The sequence below is a fragment of the Cydia amplana genome, chromosome 9 (assembly GCF_948474715.1).
Source record: "Cydia amplana chromosome 9, ilCydAmpl1.1, whole genome shotgun sequence".
Lineage (NCBI taxonomy): Eukaryota > Metazoa > Arthropoda > Insecta > Lepidoptera > Tortricidae > Cydia > Cydia amplana.
The window spans coordinates 14,719,322-14,741,872 of NC_086077.1; positions in this window are offsets into that span (position 1 = coordinate 14,719,322).

Consider the following 22,551-nt stretch of genomic DNA (forward strand, 5'->3'; position numbering starts at 1 on the left):
GGCGGGTCGCTAGATATAGATATACAGGCTCTACATACATGCATGCTATTCCTTCATTATTTTTCAGTCATGTTAAAAACTGGTTAATTTCGCTTGTGTTCTTGTCGGACACATTACTCACCCGCACAAACACAAGCAGTGCAAACACGGTTAATTGCTAAAGCAACCTAATTTAACAATTTTATGCTAATTTCGACCTCCCTTTCGGACCCGACTCACTTGTGATTTTTTAATGAATTAAATTTAAAAAGTCAACTTGAATAACTTAAATTCAGCCGTGCATACTTTTTAATTGAAAAGATTTTGCGCTTGGGAGGAGAGAATTACAAATATTGGAACAAATTATTATTAGGTATAAATTTTACAAGCTTTTATTTAACTTGCAATATTTGTATGTATGTTCGGGTCAACTTATGCAATTTAAATTAAATCCACTTCCCATTATTCGATTGAACTGAATCATGCAGGTTAGATTAGGTAACAATACAATATTATGGAACCATTGAGCTGATCAGATGGACACGGGAGATGGCCATAGGAATTCTACGATAAAACAACGCAAACTAAATTTAGAAAAATTTCATAGGAAATTATGGAAGCTTTTGATCCCCATGCAAAAATGAGAGAATGTTCCGAAATTTTTCAATATGGGAATTTCGTAATTTTTGAAACTTTCCGACGGCACATTATCAGTAATAATTACAGTTTAGACACAGTTTGATGTACCCGGCCCTAAGAAATGTCACATAAGTCCAACCTCCGCGAAACCGAGAGGGTTAGAAAGAATCCATTACCAAAAGTCTTCATTCGGGGCCAGGAAGCGTCGACGTGTCGATCTGCCGATCCACATTAGCTGCGTCACCGCACCACCAAAATATACAATATAAAGCCACTGAAGGGAATTCTCAACACAACGACACACACATAGGTAATTGGAATATCCTCTCTCGGGTTTTCAATAAGGAAGAGCTGCCATGAATAGGTATAATAGAAAAATACTATTCAACTTAAATTGAGATGCAGGAAGATAAAAAGTAGACTTATTTAACAGGTCTAAAACATGCCTAGATTTAAAACACTTTCATCATTGTCTTCCCCTTTGAGGCTAAAATAATCGGGTCGACTTAAACGAAATGATTGGTGAATAATTACTACGGTTAATGTCCTAATGTTTAACACCCTAATTCCAATAGGTACTTAAAATATAGAAATGAGATCAAACAGCCTCTATCGCTCGAAATTTAATAAAGAGGCAGTTAACGAAATCTAGATTTTAGATAGTGGTAGGCCCAATGAGCCCTCGACTCTTTGCAAGCCAATGGAATACCTTTCAGACGTATATCGGGCCCGGCGGAGCGCGAAACGAAGCGCGCAACGCGTGTGGCGTGGCGGACTGGCGGTGACACGTGGATTGATTGAAACAAAGGACGGTGAAAAAATAACGATTTAAAGCGTTTTCACATTGTCGCATCCGATATGTGATATGGATGACACTTAGAGACAGATAACAGCTAGACAGTGCCCTATGGTTTCAAGCGCAACATTGTATAAGTTAATTAACTTTTTCCACAGTCAGTAGGTATTCTGCCATTAATAGGTAATATAATTAAAAACACATATTCGACTAATAATAATTGTACCTACCTATGAAAAGTACTTCATCAGGAAAACAAGTGGAGTTTGTGTATTGGTAATGATATCCCTAAATAAATAGGTAATTTACTTGTAGAAAGGCCGCAAACTACATGATTATTTTCGCATTTTATGACAAAATAATATAATATAGGTACATACTTATCATTTGATTTCTTCTATTGGCGTATTGGACTGTATGCCTCACGAAACTTTGGCCAAAAGACATTTGTGACATAAGGAATAAAGGTTTATTTTATTATATACTCGTACGACTAGCAGCAATCGTACAGTCGAAAGTTTTAATTTATGACCCATTTTTTACCTTGTCACAGTGACAATAGTATGAGGTCTCTAGCCACTTTCATATTGATTGTCACTATGACAAAGTACGAAATGGGACATAAATTAATACTTTCGACCGTACCTAAGATTTAAGATTGGAGCTAAGTTTTATTCTTAATTTTCCACCAGATAACTCTTTGGGGTTTAAACTAGGATTCTTTATTCTCGAACTTTGTTCAAAACGTTTGGTTTCAAAGAGTTGGAGCCATTATCGGAACTTTGCGGCATTACAACTTTTGGAATATAATGTCTAAGTATTCCAAGTTTTTGATTTCATAAATACAAATGAAGTTGAAGTTCGAAGCGATGAACTTGAAAATTAGTATTTAACTTATAATGGAAACATCCTTCCCAATATACATTTAAACAAATTATTACTAATACGTAAATAAAAAAAATATAATTACTCCTCTAAACATTACTTACTTTAGATTTAATAGTTGATTGAATTGTAAAAAAAAAACTCCAACGCAATTAATCGATTTCGATAAACAACCACCAAGATACGTAAGAACCTGCTTTCAAATAAAAAAACTCACCCAAATCGGTTTACGAGCTTCGGTGCCAAAACAGCCAAAGACACATAGCGGTGAAACATACATACACCTAAGTAGATGTAACACCCCTCTTTTTGCGTCGGGAATTAAAAAATGCCATTTTTATAGTTGATCAAACCAAATTTGTCAGTAAATAAGAACAATAAACTATACTTACACATCCTTCTCTTTTGGGTGTTAGTAGTACTAGTGTAAGACAAAGATAATATGATGCTCTCTTTTTCTTATACCACATCGGTGGCAAACAAGCATACGGGCCGCCTGATGGTAAGCAGTCACCGTAGCCTATGGACGCCTGCAACTCCAGAGTTACAACGCGCATTGCCGACCTTTTTAAAAACCTGTATACTCCTTTTTTTAAGAACCCCATATTGTAGACCCTCGGGAAAACCTCGGAAGGGAGCTCATTCCACAGCCGGAACGTCCGCGGGAGGAAATTCCTCTTAATCCGCACAGTACGCGACCGTTTAGGTTCTAGGGTGTGTGGATGAACACCCTGCCGATGGCGAGCGGTGCGGTGATAGAAAGCGGCCGTTGGCATCATGTCAAACAATTATTCAGAGCACAGCCCATTGTACAAGCGGTAGAACACACATAAGGAGGCAAGGTCTCTCCTCAGACTTAAAGGTTCAATACCGCTTGTGAGTTTGGGATCATCGACGATTCGTACAGCACGCCTTTGGATTGAGTCGAAGGGTCCAAGCTGGCATCCAGGTGCTCCTGCCCAAAGGTGACAGCAGTACTCCATATGGGGTCTGACTTGCGATTTATAAAGCAGCAGTCTTTGCCCCGGAGTAAAGTATCGCGTCGCTTTATTGAGCACACCGAGTTTTTTCGACGCCAGCTTAGCTTTACCTTCCAGGTGGCTACGGAATTGGACGTCACTGGAGATGTCGACACCAAGGATCCCAATACTCCCTGACATGGTAAGGGCTGTGCCTTGGAACTGTGGGACCACAGTAAATGGGGTTTTCTTAGCGGTGAACGCGCAAACTTGTGTCTTGGTGGGGTTAAATCGGACCAAATTGTCCCGACCCCACACCGAAACTCTGGATAGAGTGTTCTCAATGTCCGACACAAGCTTTTCACGACTCTCAAGCACCACAGAACGAGGGATGTTGGCACGGCCTGTGTAAAAGGCATCCCCAGTACTGTCGTCCGCATGGCAATGAATGTCGTCGATAGACAACATGTCATTGATGTGCAGCAAGAACAGCGTTGGGGATAGCACAGAACCTTGCGGGAACCAGCGTTAATGTCCATGCTATCGGAGCAGCTTCCGTCTACTACGTATGAGCCTGCCGGACAAGAAGCTAGCGATCCACTTGCATATAGTCCCTTCGGCAATCCATAACATGGTAACTTTGACAGGAGACGCCTTCACTATATCTAGGCTGACTGCCAATGCCTCGCCTTGACTCTCAATGGCCGAAGCCCAGCGGTGTGTGAGATACACTTAATTAATTATTTGCGTTAATTATACGCTCCATAACCATAGAGAGAAGGGAGGTTATAGCGATAGGCCTGTAATACGATGGGTCTCTGTTTATGTTTGAAGTGACAGTTTTTTGACAAACTACTTATAGTATAATTTTTGTGACGGCTTTTGTTTCCAAATTTTCCTTGTTTTTGAATTTTACTTATTCTGAGTAGAAATAATCCAAAAGATTAAAAACGTGTTTTTAGGGTTCCGTACCCAAAGGGTAAAAAACGAGACCCTAATATTACTAAGACTTCGCTGTCCGTCCGTCCGTTCGTCTGTCACCAGGCTACACTGTATCTCATGAACCGCGATTGCTAGGCAGTTGAAATTTTCACAAATGATGTATCTCTGTTGCCGCTATAACAACAAATACTAAAAATAAAATAAAATAAATATTATCCTCCCTCCCATACAACAAACACGATTTTTTTGCTCTATTTTTTGTTGATGGTGCGGATCCCTCCGAGCGCGAGTCCGACTTGCACTTGGCTGGTTTTTTTAAGTATTTCTCTACAACACTACCTACGAAATAACATGATTATACGTCTCGTCACATATTCTGCCGCCGTAACTCGATCTCCCCTTTCAGTATCAGAAGGAGCAATCAGGTCAGTTTGACTGACATAAATCTTGGACCAATTTTAGAATAGACTTAAGCGCCATTGTCATGCATACAAACTTAATCTCTTTCTTACTGCGACATATAGAATTATTTTTTCTTAACCCTCTCTTTCCCTTGACCTTTGACACAGTTAACTCGGGCACTTAGTTCTGAAAAGTTAGTGTCTTTATATATAGGTATACCGTGTCGCTTTTAGTACAGTCAGCAGCAGAAGTTGCTAAGCGGGCGAGGTGTTCAGAATTACCTTGACACGCTCTTATTCTCTTAACAATAAAGTCGCGTCAGGATCATTTTGAACACCTGGCCCGCTTAGCAACTTCTGCTGCTGACTGTACGTAATTGATCAAACTAAGGCCAATGATACGTCAAAACTTGCCAAGACAAATGAAATTTTGATTGGTCAAAATAAAGATTCTGAATCAGAATCAGATCATTTATTTGCTTTTCACGTATAAATAATGCAAATACAATTAAAAAATATAGGTACTCTTAACTACTCTAAAGTACTTACATGCTAAAATTGCTTATTCTAAGGTTATAGATGAAAAGATATGCACTAAGATTATTATGCACATATATGTCATTCAATAACACTAAATTAAAATCATTATAATAATAGTAGCTAATTGATATGTCAATAGTAGCTAATAATAATTAATCAAGTGCATTCGCGAAGACCGATTTTATACGTTATTAACGTATAAAATCGTATTCCTCTTCTGCTATGTAGGTATCTATATTAATATAAGTCTCCTAAACAACAGTACGTCCAAGCTAATAACGCTACCTGTCCGCCCTTTGATGAACACGTCTTGAATATTATATCCCACCAGTTTCAGGAGACCCCTCGCCCTCTCTTACAACCCACTAATTGAGGGGTCGGTATAGCTCTTTGTAAATTGGTCGCGCTATCGCCATGCGCTTTCAAGACCCATATTGAGTTGGTTTATACGAAATGGAGTTGGTTGAATTTTCGGATATGAAATACTGATAAATAATACATCGGATTAAATATTCAATGATCTGTCAATAAGGTGCAATAGGTTCAGCAGAGTTTTTGAAAAGTAGTAGTGCTTATTTAGTGTGATCTAAAATACGGTTGCCAAAAATTTCATTAGCAATCTTGAGGTCTTTCTCTAGCAACTTAATCGATTTTAAACCTGATTTCTTGACTTTTGCTCTAAAGAACAAAAGCTACACATATGAAAATATGCTTCTAAAATGCGAAATTTTACCTTTGACCGAACTCATCGATTTTTTTTGTAAAAATTTACAAAAAAATATTTTTTTTATCCGCGATCCCGGGCACACACAGTAATATCGCTTACGCTCAGTGAGAGTACAAGTCAGAGAAGGGCCTCAACCCACGGGGCCTTATTTTTAGAACAGTTCGATGTGTTACTGTGATGTAGGTATTCCGTTATTTTATTCTTATATTTTGAGCTTGAACAACTTTTATTGTATCCACCACTAAAAAAAGACATTACTTTTGCGTAACAAGATTCTCTTATCACCCTCTACATATATGAAAAGAAAGCAAACGAAACGGTTTTATGTCCACGTTGATACATTCGCCAGTAACTGGCCACCGGCCAATAACTGGCCAGCCTAAACTAAAAATGATTTATATTCTCCTATAAACAGAATTCATTTTAGTATAAGGTTTCAATAACTGGCCAGCCTTCAATAACTAGCCACCTTATACTAAAATGAATTCTGTCTATAGGTGAGGTGATTTTTAGTTTAGGGTGGCCAGTTACTAGCAGGTGGCCAGTTACTGATGAATTACCCTATACTTATTATTTACACAAAAACAGTCGCACAAAAATCATGGTTTAAGATTTTCTGCCTCAGAAATCCCTTTCAAACGATAAAAATTCTTCAACTGAACAAATGTAACGAAACCAATCGATGAGGCCGATTCTGCAATTTTAACAATTTAATAAAGTTTTGATGTTTATACGACTTTGTCTCGTGTGATCAGGACCGGTCATCTCACGCATGCATCATTAAGTGCGAGTGAGATGCCTTAAGAGTCAACTCGAGTACTGAGAGCCTACCCCCGAACCACGTTCGACGTGTTGCCTTGCCTCCCTGTCACACTTACGTACGAATTTACAAGTGTGACAAAGAGGCAACACGTCAAACGTGGTTCGCGGTAGGCCCTAGCATTTCGTGAGGACCAATCAGTTTTAGCGGCTCACGATGATTGGTGCAGGGGTGCATGTTGACCCCAGGTAGTGTTAAAATAATAATAATTTGGAAACCATGAGGCATATTCTGATTGCAATATCAGGTTATCAATTTGATCTGGATTTGGTATGGATATGATTATGTAGGTATTAAAATTGACATTCTCCAGGCTTCTCGCGTGCAACAATGACAGCGAGTCAAATATCTTATGATACTAGCCCTGATTGCATTTCGTCAGCAGGTCAGCACCAATCAGCGTGAACTCCTAACGCTGATTGGTGCTCAAGATAAAGGTCGTATTAAAATAAGATCACCGCCGTGTCAAATTGTCAAATCAGAATCGGCCTACATATCTCTAGAGCTCGGCTCACCATTGCTGGCGAAGTTGGTATTGTAAATTGCCGCGCGTGGGACGGAATGGGCCCAAAATTGGCAATAACGCGTTGATAAAATAGGCCGCATTCAGAGGGTAGTGATGGAGCCAATTGGGTTTAGTGTTGAACTCTGATATTTACGTTTCCCGAAGGATTTAGGTACAGTTAGCATCAAATAGATAGCAAAGAGAATTTATAATAGAGGCGGATTGTCAGAAGTAAATTATGTAGACACTATAAATTCACTGCCATCTTTTGACAAAAGATTAAGGTTATGGCGCCATCGCTCGAGAAGATTGCACCATACCTTTGGCCTACTCTCGCGTAGATGGCGTTTATTTTAATATTTAACAAATTAACAATAAAGTCATATCAGTGAAAGAAAGGTCAAATGGCGTTCTAACAGTTTTAATCTTTTGTCAAAAGATGGCAGTAAATCACAGAACAAGTAGAATGGCGATGCGAGCAGGGTACGTGTCGCCGCCGGTTATGAGCAAACGCTCGCATGCTAGTACTCGCCCGCGCTGACCGAAAAATGTAAACATGCCTTTTGCGCCACAATAACGTTCAGATTAAGAAGCCAGACATCAAATCTGTCTAAAGGAGGCGTATCCATTCACCAGGCACACAAGTTTTTACTACCGTAGCGCGAGAAATGTGTAAATGTGGAAAGGAACGAGCGGCGACACCGGTTCCGATACTAACTGCGCGCGATAGCCGTTCTAACCTCTTTAATATGTTCTGTGCAGTAAATGTACTGGGGATACATAATTTACCATGACAGTAACTCTCTATTCACTGTATTCTCTTTGTAGATAGTGATGGCCAAAGTGGCCAAATATGAAACACATCCTTATTTCTATGGTAACAGAAACAAGGACGTGTCCCTATTATATTCACGAATACTATTTGATTCTGACTGACGAGTAATTAGTTCTCGTAATTAGCAGAACTGAAATGAATCTCCTTATAAACGAATAACATTAAGCAACGTCCGGGCTCGCCGGGAAGAGGACTGAAAGCGAATTCCGAAATAACTATAATAATGAGCTTTTTTGATCAAACTCATTGATTACTTTTTAGGGTTCTGTACCTCAAAAGGAAAAACGGAACCCTTATAGGATCACTCGTGCGTCTGTCTGTCCGTCTGTCACAGCCTATTTGCTCCAAAACTACTGGACCAATTAAGTTGAAATTTAGTACACATATGTTGTGACCCAAAGACGGACAAGTAACATAAACAGCTTATTGTGAGAATCTTAAATATTTTATTTTTATAATTTTAGGATAAACAATTTAAAAATAATTCACGAAAATAGGCAACAAAATATTATCCCCCCCCCCCCCCCCTTTATCTCCGAAACCACTGGGTCTGGGGTGCAGTCATGAGTGAGTCGGACTTAATGTACGGAACCTTTGGAACGCGAGTCCGACTCGCAATTGGCCGGTTTTTTTGTTGTTAAAAATAACTTACAGTTATATGGATATTGACTTTTATAAAATACCTAAGTAAGGATACCTACATATTTTAACGTTTTCCTACTGAAGCGCTGTTATTCAAATTCATATTCAGTTTTTAGAGAGCAGGTACGGAATAATACTCTTCATTTCAGGAATAAAATATTGAACTTTTAGAGCGAAATCAATCATTAAATTTCAAATTACCTACTTCTAACAATTTGTACCGTTAAGTTTTGTGGTTTTGACCCGCATATTTTGTAGGTACCTATTTAGTATTTTTTATAAGTCTAACGAAGAAAAGGGGGTATTTTTCGAAGAGTAAAGTGAAAATGTTGGTAGGTAAATATGAAAGCCTGTTAGCCGAACGGTAAAACATACTTAAGACTTTTAAGCCGGAAGTCGAGGTTTCAAAAAGGGTCGTATCAAATTAATGACTTTTTCACAACTTGGGTAACATCGTTACTACGAAAATATCGTTATATTTATCACCTGTTTCTCAGAAAACACAAACACAAGGAGAAACCTACATCTTAGGTCGTTATCGTTAGGTCCATATCCGCATTGGATGGCATTTGCAGTCATCACTATTTAATGTCAAATTTCTTTAAAAATATGAAATATGAAAAGTTTATATTGACAAGTTTATATTAAATCAGTGCATATTAGCGTAGACGGACTCTTAGCAGCCCTAAACTTGTACAATGAGAAGATAAATTAATGCACTAGTAGGTAAGTACCTACAGTCTTTCTATTGACATTTTTAATAGATTTTAATTTGTGAATGAAAGCCTCAATAACATAATAGTATATGGCGGGAAATCCTAACTTTTCGCTACAAAGTGTAATTAACTACGGGCCATAGCGCAGCTCTAAAAGGTTTTTAGGTTTATTTTAGATTTTACTTCTGCTGTGACCTCACTTTTTAACTGACGACTAAACACACGATAGGATATACCTAAGTTTCTGTTTAAGATCAAAAATATAAGCGTGCTGCAATATTTTTTGAAACTCTCATTAATATTGTGGAATGAGAAAATTATAGGGACGAACTAAAATAATAACCAGCTACTGTTACTGGACAGGAACATTTTGAATTGACTACCATTTATTAAAGCGATCTCCACTGGAGAGGAGATCCGATTAACTGCCATTAAGATCGTTCGAAATATAACGAACCGAGAATAGATATTATTAATTAATTTTATTACTTATCATGATAATGGCCTCCGAAATCATTATATCTGGCATTGCATCAGGCAGTCGGAACACGAAAATAATAATTACTCGTAATATCCGTGATCACGCACGAGGGAATTTATTCAATTGGATTTTGTTCTACTTTGATTGCCGTTACCAATAAAATGTCGTAAATATATTAAATATATTAAAAACGGGTCACTCACAGCTTGCGTTTACGGTGACGGACCGGCGCAGACTGCTCCTTATGACACTTCTCGGTACGGAGTGAAACATGTCGAGCGTTTTTCGACTTAAAATACGTGAGTGACCCGTTTTTAATATATTTAATATGTCTGTATCTCACGGAAGTTTTGTTATTAAAATTGTCGTAAATATAGTTGGTCAAACCAATTTGTCAGTAAATAAGAACAATAAAAACTACAATCATCCTTTTCTTTTGGGTGCTAGTACTAGTGTAAGACAAAGATAGTATGATTCTCTGTCTATGTTTGAAATGAGACAGTCCTTTGACAAACTATAGCTTGAAATCTTCGGCTTGTTACGATATTTTTAATCTGCAATATTTAAGGATAAGCGCCACGTTGGAGTTGGCCTAATTTATTTAGTTCGAGACGTATCCGACAGAGGCTAAGTTAGTAGGTTAGATACCTACTCTTACAAGTTATCGTACGAATATTTACTAAATTTAGTTTCGGTTAGGTTCTTTTGTGTTATTGACAGGATCCGAGTTACCTACCGTTAGTTAATTAAAAATAACACTTTAGCAATTTAGTTACTCATTAAATTAAACTATAGTAATGGAAACGGATTATATCACGACGATAATGAATTTATCGTACTTATATCCCGACGTTTCAAACCCTTTACAGCATTCGTGGTCAACGGATGACATGTTTATTATTGTATTATTTCCGAGTTTCAAATATAAATGTGTATCTCCATTTTCAAATTATTTTCCCAGTGTTCAGCTTCATCAAAACCCGATCCTGATTATGCCTTATAAGGTAAAGGGGAACAATTATATGAGCAAGAGGAATAAGAATTCTTATTCACTACAATAACTGGTCCCAATTCCTCAGAAAAAACCAGTATAACATGGGATCTTCGAGTATAAAGACTTGGTACGGCTCTAGAGCTCAAGTTATAGTAGAGACACGCTCATTTGTCGAGAGAGAGTGCCTTGAGAATTAGATAGAACCAGCGATATACAGTGATGAAAACCAAGGTGACGGATCTCATTTGAAAAGGGCTGCCAGTACATAATTTTTGATTATGCGATCTAGTGCCTACAATTATACGAAATTCGATTGCATTATACGAGAACACAATTTTAAAAAAATCGGTTCATATTAAATCGATATTTTAAAAACTGGGGTCTTACCGCGAAGACCGAAATTCGCTAATTGCGGGGGTCTTTATCTTTTACTCCTGTGAAGGCGTAATAAGAGTGACAGAGAGGGACGCCCGCAATTTGCGATCTTCGATTTTCGCAATTATAGCCCTGATGTTGACGTACGGTTCCATTGAATTGTATAACAGTATTGACACACTGTTTTTTGAAGTATTGTCACAAGTTTGACATCGATGTTTATTTTTTCGTATCCAATTATACCGATTGACCACCTATACGCAATAGATACGAAAAAAAATCCATTATACGAATTTCGTATCCAATTCTACGATCTGGCAGCCCTGATTGAAAGGTATAACATTATTCAGATCTAAGCGTCGGATCAAATAATGTCTAAAACTTCGTGATATTGCTATTCTCGCTTCTTGAACATAGTGTGCAAATAATGCGTCTTGTCATTATTACATCTTCCCGGTTTCACGGGATTTTGGTTCCACAAGGAAATTCAAGGTGTTCAAGCTCCCACGCTTTACACTCGCGAGCAAAGTGTAGGTAATCATATGCCATTAACAGAACGCACTGTGGTAATTTCCCGTTAGAGAATATTTCTGAATCGAGGTATAAAGATTATTATTTTCCTGGATTCATATCCACTAAACAAGAGTACAATAAAAAGTAGTAAACTAAAAGCAGGATCTGTTTCTAAAAATTCTTAGTACCTAACTAACTCAAGCCATAGAGAAATATAGTAAGACAAGAGTGCTAGTGAGCACTCTTGTCTTACTATATTTCTCTATGGCTAGTCTAGCCTAACTGATGTATGGACTGATGGATGTAGTCTAACTGATGTATGGAGTGCCATACATCAGTTAGACTATTAATTTCAGTGTCTACATCTAGCATCGAGTAGCGGAACTATCAGTACTGCTACTTGACAATAGATGTAGCAGTACTGATAGTTCCGCTACTCGATGCTAGATGCTAATAGTCTTTTTTGGTACTAAAACTGATGTATGAAGTGAGCAATCTATGTATTTTTTTCTCTATGCTCAAGCCAAGTTTAATAGAATAGTTGTTAGATCCCGAAGCCGCGATTTTGAGTCTAGCCCGAGGCAGTGAATCTTTTCCACTTTTCGTTCATTTCTACGAATTGATGTTAGCTTGGCTTTTTACACTAACACTATTATGTGACCTAACGCTGATGGCCTAGCGGTAAGAGCGTGCGACTTGCAATCCGGAGGTAGCGGGTTCCAACCCCGGCTCGTACCAATGAGTTTTTCAAAACTTATGTACGAAATATCATTTGATATTTACCAGTTGCTTTTCGGTGAAGGAAAACATTGTGAGGAAACCGGACTAATCCCAATAAGGTATAGATTCCCGTCTAGGTTGGAAGGTCAGATGGCAGTCGCTTTCGTAAAAACTACACCCTACGTCAATTCTTGGGATTAGTTGTCAAGTGGACCCCAGGCTCCCATGAGCCGTGGCAAAATGTCGGGATAACGCGAGGAAGAAGGACTATTGTGTGACCTTATAAAGCTTTGAGAATCACGAGAGGTTTCGCGTGACTCTAAAATGTATTTATTCTATGGCTTAGGTACAATTATCTTCTACTATAATTATTTTAAATATAGGTATTAAATATATTCAAAACGGGTCACTCACGTATTTTAAGTCGAAAAACGCTCGACATTTATCACTTCGTACCGAGAAGTGTCATCAGGAGCTTGCGTTTACGGTGACGGACCGGCGCAGACTGCGGGCCGCAGCTCTCTCATACGTGAGTGTTCGTTTTTAATATATTTAATATGTCTTTGTCTCACGGAAGTTTTGTTATATTTTAAATATCGGACATTAGGTATTTGATGGCATTCGTCTTAAAAAATGGATTATCAATACTCGTTCAACTCTGAAATAAATATTATATGTATGTGCGAATAAAAATAGGATTAAACATTGAACCAAACATCTCCAAAAATGCTGTTTCTTTCCATCGCCATCGTAATCATCTCGTCTCTCCAAATTAAATTCGAGACGTCAATTTCCTACCGCAAAGAGTTTGAATTACCTACGGGCATCCATATTTATTAAAAAGATAAGATAGGATGCTAATATCCGGGCGTTCGAGCTCGTTCGGAAAAGACGGACACGGGATGTTGTGGACGACGATGATGGAATTTCAACGGATTTTAATTCAAATGGAGCTTTTCAATTGGATCCTGTATTCATTAATTTCCGTTTCATTTTGTAAGATACTTCTTTCTAAAATGACCCGGGGCCCGATTCGGATTTTGAAATAGACATCTATTAGATATCTTTTAGACATCACCAAGATACGATAACGATATGTTTAAGATCTAAGCTGTCAAATTTGACATTTGCGCGATTCTGGAGATACTCTTAAACGATTTCCACAAGATATATGACTTAGAGATCCATTTCACATCTAATAGATATCTAACTCTATAGTGACGTAAAAGTGACATTGGTTGCCCGAATTTCACTGCAAAAGAGAACTAGTTGAAATCTAAACTATAACATATCTAGAATGGATTTAGTACGTGTCGTCTCTTGTGAATATCTTGAAGTTCGAATACGGCAGCCGTTCTGCGATATGGTTAGTGTATGAAATAAGAAATTCTATAAAACCTAGTTAGTCACAACTTTGTTGTGATTTAAAAAAGTCATTTTGTGCCTAGAACCTCAGCTTAGGTAGGTGTGTAGGTGACTTTGCGAGCGAGATTGCAAAAAAACGCAATTTGCTAATGGAGCATTCTGTAAAAGAGTCATTTTTAGGGTTCCGTACCCAAAGGGTAAAAATGGGACCCTATTACTAAGACTCCGCTGTCCGTCCGTCCGTCCGTCAGTCTGTCACCAGGCTGTATCTCACGAACCATGATAGCTAGACACTTGAAATTTTCACAGATGATGTATTTCTGTTGCCGCTATAACAACAAATACTAAAAACAGAATAAAATAAAGATTTAAGTGGGGCTCCCATACAACAAACGTGATTTTTGACCGAAGTTAAGCAACGTCGGGCGGGGTCAGTACTTGGATGGGTGACCGTTTTTTTGCTTGTTTTGCTCTATTTTTTGTTGATGGTGCGGAACCCTCCGTGCGCGAGTCCGACTCGCACTTGGTCGGTTTTATTCAATATGGTCATTAAGTGTACCTACCTATAGGGAATCTTTGCGTAAGGAGCAAAGGGATATTTTGCGTTCTACCAAAATAATTGACGTTATCGGCTCGTCTCCTGAAAAGCGTTAACATATTTTGCGCCCTTAAAACACACAGAATACTTTATAATTACTTTCAAAATGTGCTTAAACGTAATAAAATCCTGTCATTACCCGAAATCTCTTAATGTATGAGGATTATAGGTACATCAGTATCAACCAAACATTAGAATCGCTGCAAAGCCAAATGACATAACTTCATAACTCCGCTTCCATGGATCTTGTCACTCGAATCTTACCAGTAAACGGTGGCAGTGTCCGAATTCCTTTTTTGGAAGAAGCCTTTTATGAGTGGAGGGCTAGGTGCCCAAATGACGCGAGGCCCGAAAATCTGAAGCTCCAAAGATCCTGGGACGACATTCTTAGCAAGAAAACATACGATGACTTACTCGAAGCGGCTGTAAATGTCGATGTGGCGCGTTTGAAAGCAGTGGCATTGCCTGAATCCGGAGCATGGCTGCACGCGCTACCATCACCATACTTGGGCACACTCCTTGATACTGACTCCCTTCGCATAGGTGTGGCACTGCGACTGGGCTGTACTGTTTGCGAACCCCACCAGTGTGTGTGCGGGGCTGCAGTCCAACCAAACGGTCACCACGGACTGAGCTGCGTTCGTTGCGCCGGTAGGTTCTCCAGACACCAGTGCATTAACGAAATTATTCGTCGTGCACTGGTGTCTGCGAATATTCCCTGTGTCTTAGAGCCCCAAGGCTTAAGCAGGACCGACGGAAAAAGACCAGACGGTCTGACGCTGGTCCCATGGGAGCGAGGACGCAGCCTCATTTGGGACGCGACGTGCGTAAGCACATTTGCCCCTTCCCATCTCAGCTACACGGTGCACAAAGCTGGAGCTGCTGCCGAAAACGCCGCCAAACTAAAACGGGTTAAATACTCAAATCTGGAGCCGACCTTCGATTTTGTACCAGTAGCCATAGAAACCAGCGGGCCTTGGTGTGCTGATGCTAAAAAATTCATAAGAAAGTTAGGTCAACGCCTACGAGAGAAAAGCGGCGACCCCAGGTCCGGCGCATTTTTAATCCAGCGTATCTCGCTAGCGGTACAAAGAGGGAACGCCAGCAGCGTACTAGGTACATTCAGCCGGGTACCTATGGCCTAAATGCATACAATACCATTAATTTTTATATTTACCTAAGTATATTAAATTTGTAAATTTCTGTACCTAATAAATAACATTTCTGTTAAAAAAAAAAAAAAAAAAAAAAAAACTTCAAAATGTTCATTAGAATACGTATGTTCCACTACATTGAATACTGTACACTTTTGCACTCTATTCTATTGTAATAAGGCAAAAACTGTATACATACTTTTGACGTCAACTGACGTTTCTTTACACTTGAGCCTGTGAACGCATAACTTACATTTATCCAGCCACGTTCAGCAAACAACTCGTAAGACTTCATATATTATTCCTGAAAATGTCTTCATATTTTACCTTCAAAAGAACAGCGCGTTCTCAAAGCACTGGTTTTATTGACTATAGGTTAGCCTTGGATGGAGTGAGTGCTAAGATATATCGAAATCAAAAGCTTTAGAAGTTTTAGTTTATAAATAGTGATCGGTAACTCAATGGTTTATTTTCATGGCGTGGTCGAGTTAAAGTAAAGTAACAATTATGAAGGAGACGGTTAAATAAGGTTCAGATGAAGGTTATACTTTACAGTTTACTTTAACTCAACAACGCTGCCATGAAATTAAACCATTGTTACCGATCACTAATAATAAAATATGCTTAATGTTAGTATGACTCGCGGCAGTTTAATTTCAATGAAAATTAGCTATAAACTTGCCTGATGCTTCCCTTGAAATTAGACATTTAGTTTTTTCCCTTGAAAGTGAGTCACCTTGAAGAAAAGGCCAGATAATATGCATGCGTCAGCCAAATTCATATATCCGATCCTCAAGATATTGTTCCCCGCTTGACATTCTCTAGGATATATTAAGTTTCTTGGGACATATATATTATTATCGAAAATCTTGTGCACTATTACAACGTGTCTTTGATATTCCTTAGTACTTAGATGAAAAAGAAAACAGAATGCCATAAATCATAATTCCAACCAGCCATTGAGCATTACTGCATCACTAATGCTGGTGGAGTCTGAATTCAATAGGTACCTTTACCTGACAGAAGTGTAGATGATCAGCGTCTAAGATAAAGTTCATCATCATCATTGGCCACGACATCTATAGCAGATGATTTTTGCAGCGTCAGGTGAAATCAGGTGTTGCGGGGAGGTTGATTGCAAGTTGCAACGTTTGCGATGACTGAAGAGTCCAATACCAGAGCGTCATCTTCTGCCACAGCAATAACAAACATGACGAGAGGCCAATGGGGAGATCTAGAAGCGCGGAGTCTTTTCTGCCTCCGGTTCTCTAATCAGTCCTTGTCATGTTTGTCTACTGGTACTATAATTACCTACCTATTCACTCCTTACTTTGATGATAGGTACCTGAATCGCATTTGTTTGACAATCGATTAATTGTCCTTAATAAGCTTTTAACCTAGATCTATGATCACTCAAACATGCGTAATCACATCTCGCTCAGTCAAGCGTATTACCCAACGTAGAAATTAGTCATGCCCTAGCAAACAGTGTGCACTAGGCTGAAATCACCTGCCCATATTAGTTACATGCACTTAACTTGATAGTTGCTGTACTATGCAAATAAACGTTTACTTTGTGGCCTGTGTGGCTGTGGCTAGGCAGTAAAGTTAATGGTACTATACTGAGACCCAGACTTAGAAAGAGTAACCAGATTCAGGCATAACAAAAATGAAGATACGCGGCCGCAACAGACAGCTGCTCTGTTTATTCTTATAATTTCTCGATAAGAGTACATGTACTACTTACTTATAGTGCAATGTAAAATGTAAATAAAGGTCAGCAACGTTGTTCATAAAGTATTCATTCTGCTTTTCCCCTTAACGATTCAAACCATTACCGTGAATATTTCATTAAGGTATTTTTTTAACGGATGAACTTAAACAGTTGCTTACATAAAATATTCTTGCATTTCCTTTCCTTATTCATTACATTTTTCAAAGAAACACAATTACCCTTTTTAAACTTTTACAATTCAAATGAGAGTAAATGATTACAGTGCTTAAGACGCGCTTCCTCTAGAGAGTTTATTTAGTTAACTCCGCCATCTTTTACGCTGGAACGTGTAAATTTCTGTAGTGAAACTACAAAGGAGTTTAAATGAAGCATAGTTTAAGATAAAGGACGAGCTGGTTGGTGCTTTGTGTCTCCATTACTGGTGCTACGGGTATCGCGTATACCTCCGCAAATTAATTTGTACGACTTAAGTACTTTATAGTATGAAAATAAAGATCATTTTTGCTTGTTTAATTTTACGATTTCTCGTACAAATTTGATGTTTCATAATTGGGAATAAGTATAGAGCTATAGTGTCTTAAAGTCTTAACATACCTTCGCAATTTAATTCAAACGACTTACGTAGGTACTTTTATTATGCTTATAGAAGTCGTTTTAGATTGTTCCTTTAATTTTATAGTACAAATAAAATGTAATTTATTCAAGAAAAAACTCTAGTTATATATGTAAGAAATCCACAACGCAGGCTTCGTCCGGTGGCCACAAATGCAAATCAGCAACATGCTTCGTCCCAAACACAACAAGGATGATATCCGCAACAGGCTTCGTCATTCTAAAATCTAAGTTAAGAGCGCTCCAACAAGAAAAGTCAAAATAATGCAAAATTGATGATATTCCTCGATGACATTCAGTACTTTAGGGTCATTATTAGAAACAATGAGTACTTGTTACGGTAAAAGCGTCTTCTTATCTTTAGGAATTACTTTTTAAATATTGGAAAAAGGGCTTATTAAATTAGTAATGATTTTTTTTCTGATGGTTGTTTCCGAAAAACCACGTGAAGCACTAAATTGTGAGCTCGTATTTGGAAATGTTGAGAAGTTTACTCTGGTAAAGCTGGCTATTTTGTATTACTAATACCCTGTACATTAGGAATTACTTTTGACATTTTTCCTAAATACCTTTGAGAAAGAGAAAATCGAAGAAAAACAAACTCAATTTTCTCTCCGAAACAAGTGTCAATTCCTACGAAATTCTACTTAATATCGAAGTCATTTTCATACTCAAGCAATCTGCAGCGTTTGCTTATACTGATGGTATACATTAGTGTTTATGAAATTCTACTATAATTTTTTGGCAATTTTTTGAAAACGACTCTAATATTACCGATGACGCGCGGTCGTGAGCTCAGTGCCGCGGCAGAGCTTGTAGAGGTAGGACGTGTGTCGGTCGGCTCCGCACGTTTTCAACGGCGACGACGAGGTTTTTTATCATTGTGTGCGGCAGGCGCCGTGTAAAATGCTATACTGTGTGCGTGACAGTGCGTGTAAGCGGCGACTGAGAAACTTTGATCCTAGTACTGTGTATTTGGTTTTATAGTATAGTATGTAACTACCGGACAGCATTAAAGATATTTGAAATGATCTGATATTTTATAGGTACTAAATAAAAAAAAGCGGCCAAGTGCGAGTCGGACTCGCCCATGAAGGGTTCCGTATTTAGGCGATTTATGACGTATTAAAAAAAACTACTTGCTAGATCTCGTTCAAACCAATTTTCGGTGGAAGTTTACATGGTAATGTACATCATATATTTTTTTTAGTTTTATCATTTTTTTTTTCTATTTTTGTGTGAAAATCTTAATGCGGTTCACAGAATACATCTACTTACCAAGTTTCAACAGTATAGTTCTTATAGTTTCGGAGAAAAGTGGCTGTGACATACGGACGGACAGACAGACGGACAGACAGACAGACAGACAGACAGACAGACATGACGAATCTATAAGGGTTCCGTTTTTTGCCATTTGGCTACGGAACCCTAAAAATGGCTGAATACAAATGTTTTTGATGACATGTCAGAATCAGAATATATAGGTCTGATGATGGAGCTGGGAGGTGGTCACCGGTACCAATCAACCATGCAACTAAACCACTTCGTGTTTCGGCTCGTTTGATTCGTCTCAACAAGATCTTTGACACAAGATAGGACTCAGGGTCTGATGATGGAGCTGGAAGGTGGTCACCGGTACCAGTCAACCACGCAACTAAACCACTTCGTGTTTAGGCTCGTTTGATTCGTCTCAACAAGATCTTTGACACAAGATAGGACTCAGGGTCTGATGATGGAGCTGGAAGGTGGTCACCGGTACCAGTCAACCACGCAACTAAACCACTTCGTGTTTGGGCTCGTTTGATTCCTCTTAACGAGATCTTTGACACAAGATAGAACTCAGGGTCTGATGATGAAGCTGGAAGGTGGTCAACGGTACCAGTCAACCATGCAACTAAACCACTTCGTGTTTCGGCTCGTTTGATTCGTCTCAACAAGATCTTTGACACAAGATATTACTGAGGGTCTGATGATGGAGCTGGAAGGTTGGCACCGGTACCAGTCAACCACGCAACTAAACCACTTCGTGTTTGGGCTCGTTTTATTCCTCTCAACGAGATCTTTGACACAAGATAGAACTCAGGGTCTGACGATGAAGCTGGAACGTGGTCAACGGTACCAGTCAACCACGCACCTAAACCACTTCGTGTTTGGGCTCGTTTGATTCCTCTCAACGAGATCTTTGACACAAGATAGAACTCAGGGTCTGATGATGGAGCTGGAAGGTGGCCACCGGTACCAGTCAACCACGCAACTAAACCACTTCGTGTTTGGGCTCGTTTGATTCCTCTTAACGAGATCTTTGACACAAGATAGAACTCAGGGTCTGATGATGAAGCTGGAAGGTGGTCAACGGTACCAGTCAACCATGCAACTAAACCACTTCGTGTTTCGGCTCGTTTGATTCGTCTCAACAAGATCTTTGACACAAGATATTACTGAGGGTCTGATGATGGAGCTGGAAGGTTGGCACCGGTACCAGTCAACCACGCAACTAAACCACTTCGTGTTTGGGCTCGTTTTATTCCTCTCAACGAGATCTTTGACACAAGATAGAACTCAGGGTCTGACGATGAAGCTGGAACGTGGTCAACGGTACCAGTCAACCATGCACCTAAACCACTTCGTGTTTGGGCTCGTTTGATTCGTCTTAACAAGATCTTTGACACAAGATAGTACTGAGGGTCTGATGATGGAGCTGGAAGGTGGTCACCAGTACCAGTCAACCATGCAACAAAACCACTTCGTGTTTGGGCTCGTTTGATTCCTCTCAACGAGATCTTTGACACAAGATAGAACTCAGGGTCTGATGATGAAGCTGGAAGGTGGTCACCAGTACCAGTCAACTATGCAACTAATCCACTTCGTGTTTGGGCTCGTTTGATTCCTCTCAACGAGATCTTTGACACAAGATAGAACTCAGGGTCTGATGATGAAGCTGGAAGGTGGTCAACGGTACCAGTCAACCATGCCACTAAACCACTTCGTGTTTCGGCTCGTTTGATTCGTCTCAACAAGATCTTTGACACAAGATAGTACTGAGAGTCTGATGATGGAGCTGGAAGGTTGGCACCGGTACCAGTCAACCACGCAACTAAACCACTTCGTGTTTGGGCTCGTTTGATTCCTCTCAACGAGATCTTTGACACAAGATAGAACTCAGGGTCTGATGATGAAGCTGGAAGGTGGTCAACGGTACCAGTCAACCATGCAACTAAACCACTTCGTGTTTCGGCTCGTTTGATTCGTCTCAACAAGAACTTTGACACAAGATAGTACTGAGGGTCTGATGATGGAGCTGGAAGGTTGGCACCGGTACCAGTCAACCACGCAACTAAACCACTTCGTGTTTGGGCTCGTTTTATTCCTCTCAACGAGATCTTTGACACAAGATAGAACTCAGGGTCTGACGATGATGCTGGAACGTGGTCAACGGTACCAGTCAACCATGCAACTAAACCACTTCGTGTTTCGGCTCGTTTGATTCGTCTCAACAAGAACTTTGACACAAGATAGTACTGAGGGTCTGATGATGGAGCTGGAAGGTTGGCACCGGTACCAGTCAACCACGCAACTAAACCACTTCGTGTTTCGGCTCGTTTGATTCGTCTCAACAAGATCTTTGACACAAGATAGTACTGAGAGTCTGATGATGGAGCTGGAAGGTGGTCACCGGTACCAGTCAACCACGCAACTAAACCACTTCGTGTTTGGGCTCGTTTGATTCCTCTCAACGAGATCTTTGACACAAGATAGAACTCAGGGTCTGATGATGAAGCTGGAAGGTGGTCAACGGTACCAGTCAACCATGCAACTAAACCACTTCGTGTTTCGGCTCGTTTGATTCGTCTCAACAAGAACTTTGACACAAGATAGTACTGAGGGTCTGATGATGGAGCTGGAAGGTTGGCACCGGTACCAGTCAACCACGCAACTAAACCACTTCGTGTTTGGGCTCGTTTTATTCCTCTCAACGAGATCTTTGACACAAGATAGAACTCAGGGTCTGACGATGATGCTGGAACGTGGTCAACGGTACCAGTCAACCATGCACCTAAACTACTTCGTGTTTGGGCTCGTTTGATTCCTCTCAACGAGATCTTTGACACAAGATAGTACTGAGGGTCTGATGATGGAGCTGGACGGTGGTCAACGGTACCAGTCAACCATGCAACTAAACCACTTCGTGTTTCGGCTCGTTTGATTCGTCTCAACAAGATCTTTGTCACAAGATAGGACTCAGGGTCTGATGATGGAGCTGGAAGGTGGTCACCGGTACCAGTCAACCATGCCACTAAACCACTTCGTGTTTCGGCTCGTTTGATTCGTCTCAACAAGATCTTTGACACAAGATAGTACTGAGGGTCTGATGATGGAGCCGGACGGTGGTCACCAGTACCAGTCAACCATGCAACTAAACCACTTCGTGTTTGGGCTCGTTTGATTCGTCTCAACAAGATCTTTGTCACAAGATAGGACTCAGGGTCTGATGATGGAGCTGGAAGGTGGTCACCGGTACCAGTCAACCATGCCACTAAACCACTTCGTGTTTCGGCTCGTTTGATTCGTCTCAACAAGATCTTTGACACAAGATAGTACTGAGGGTCTGATGATGGAG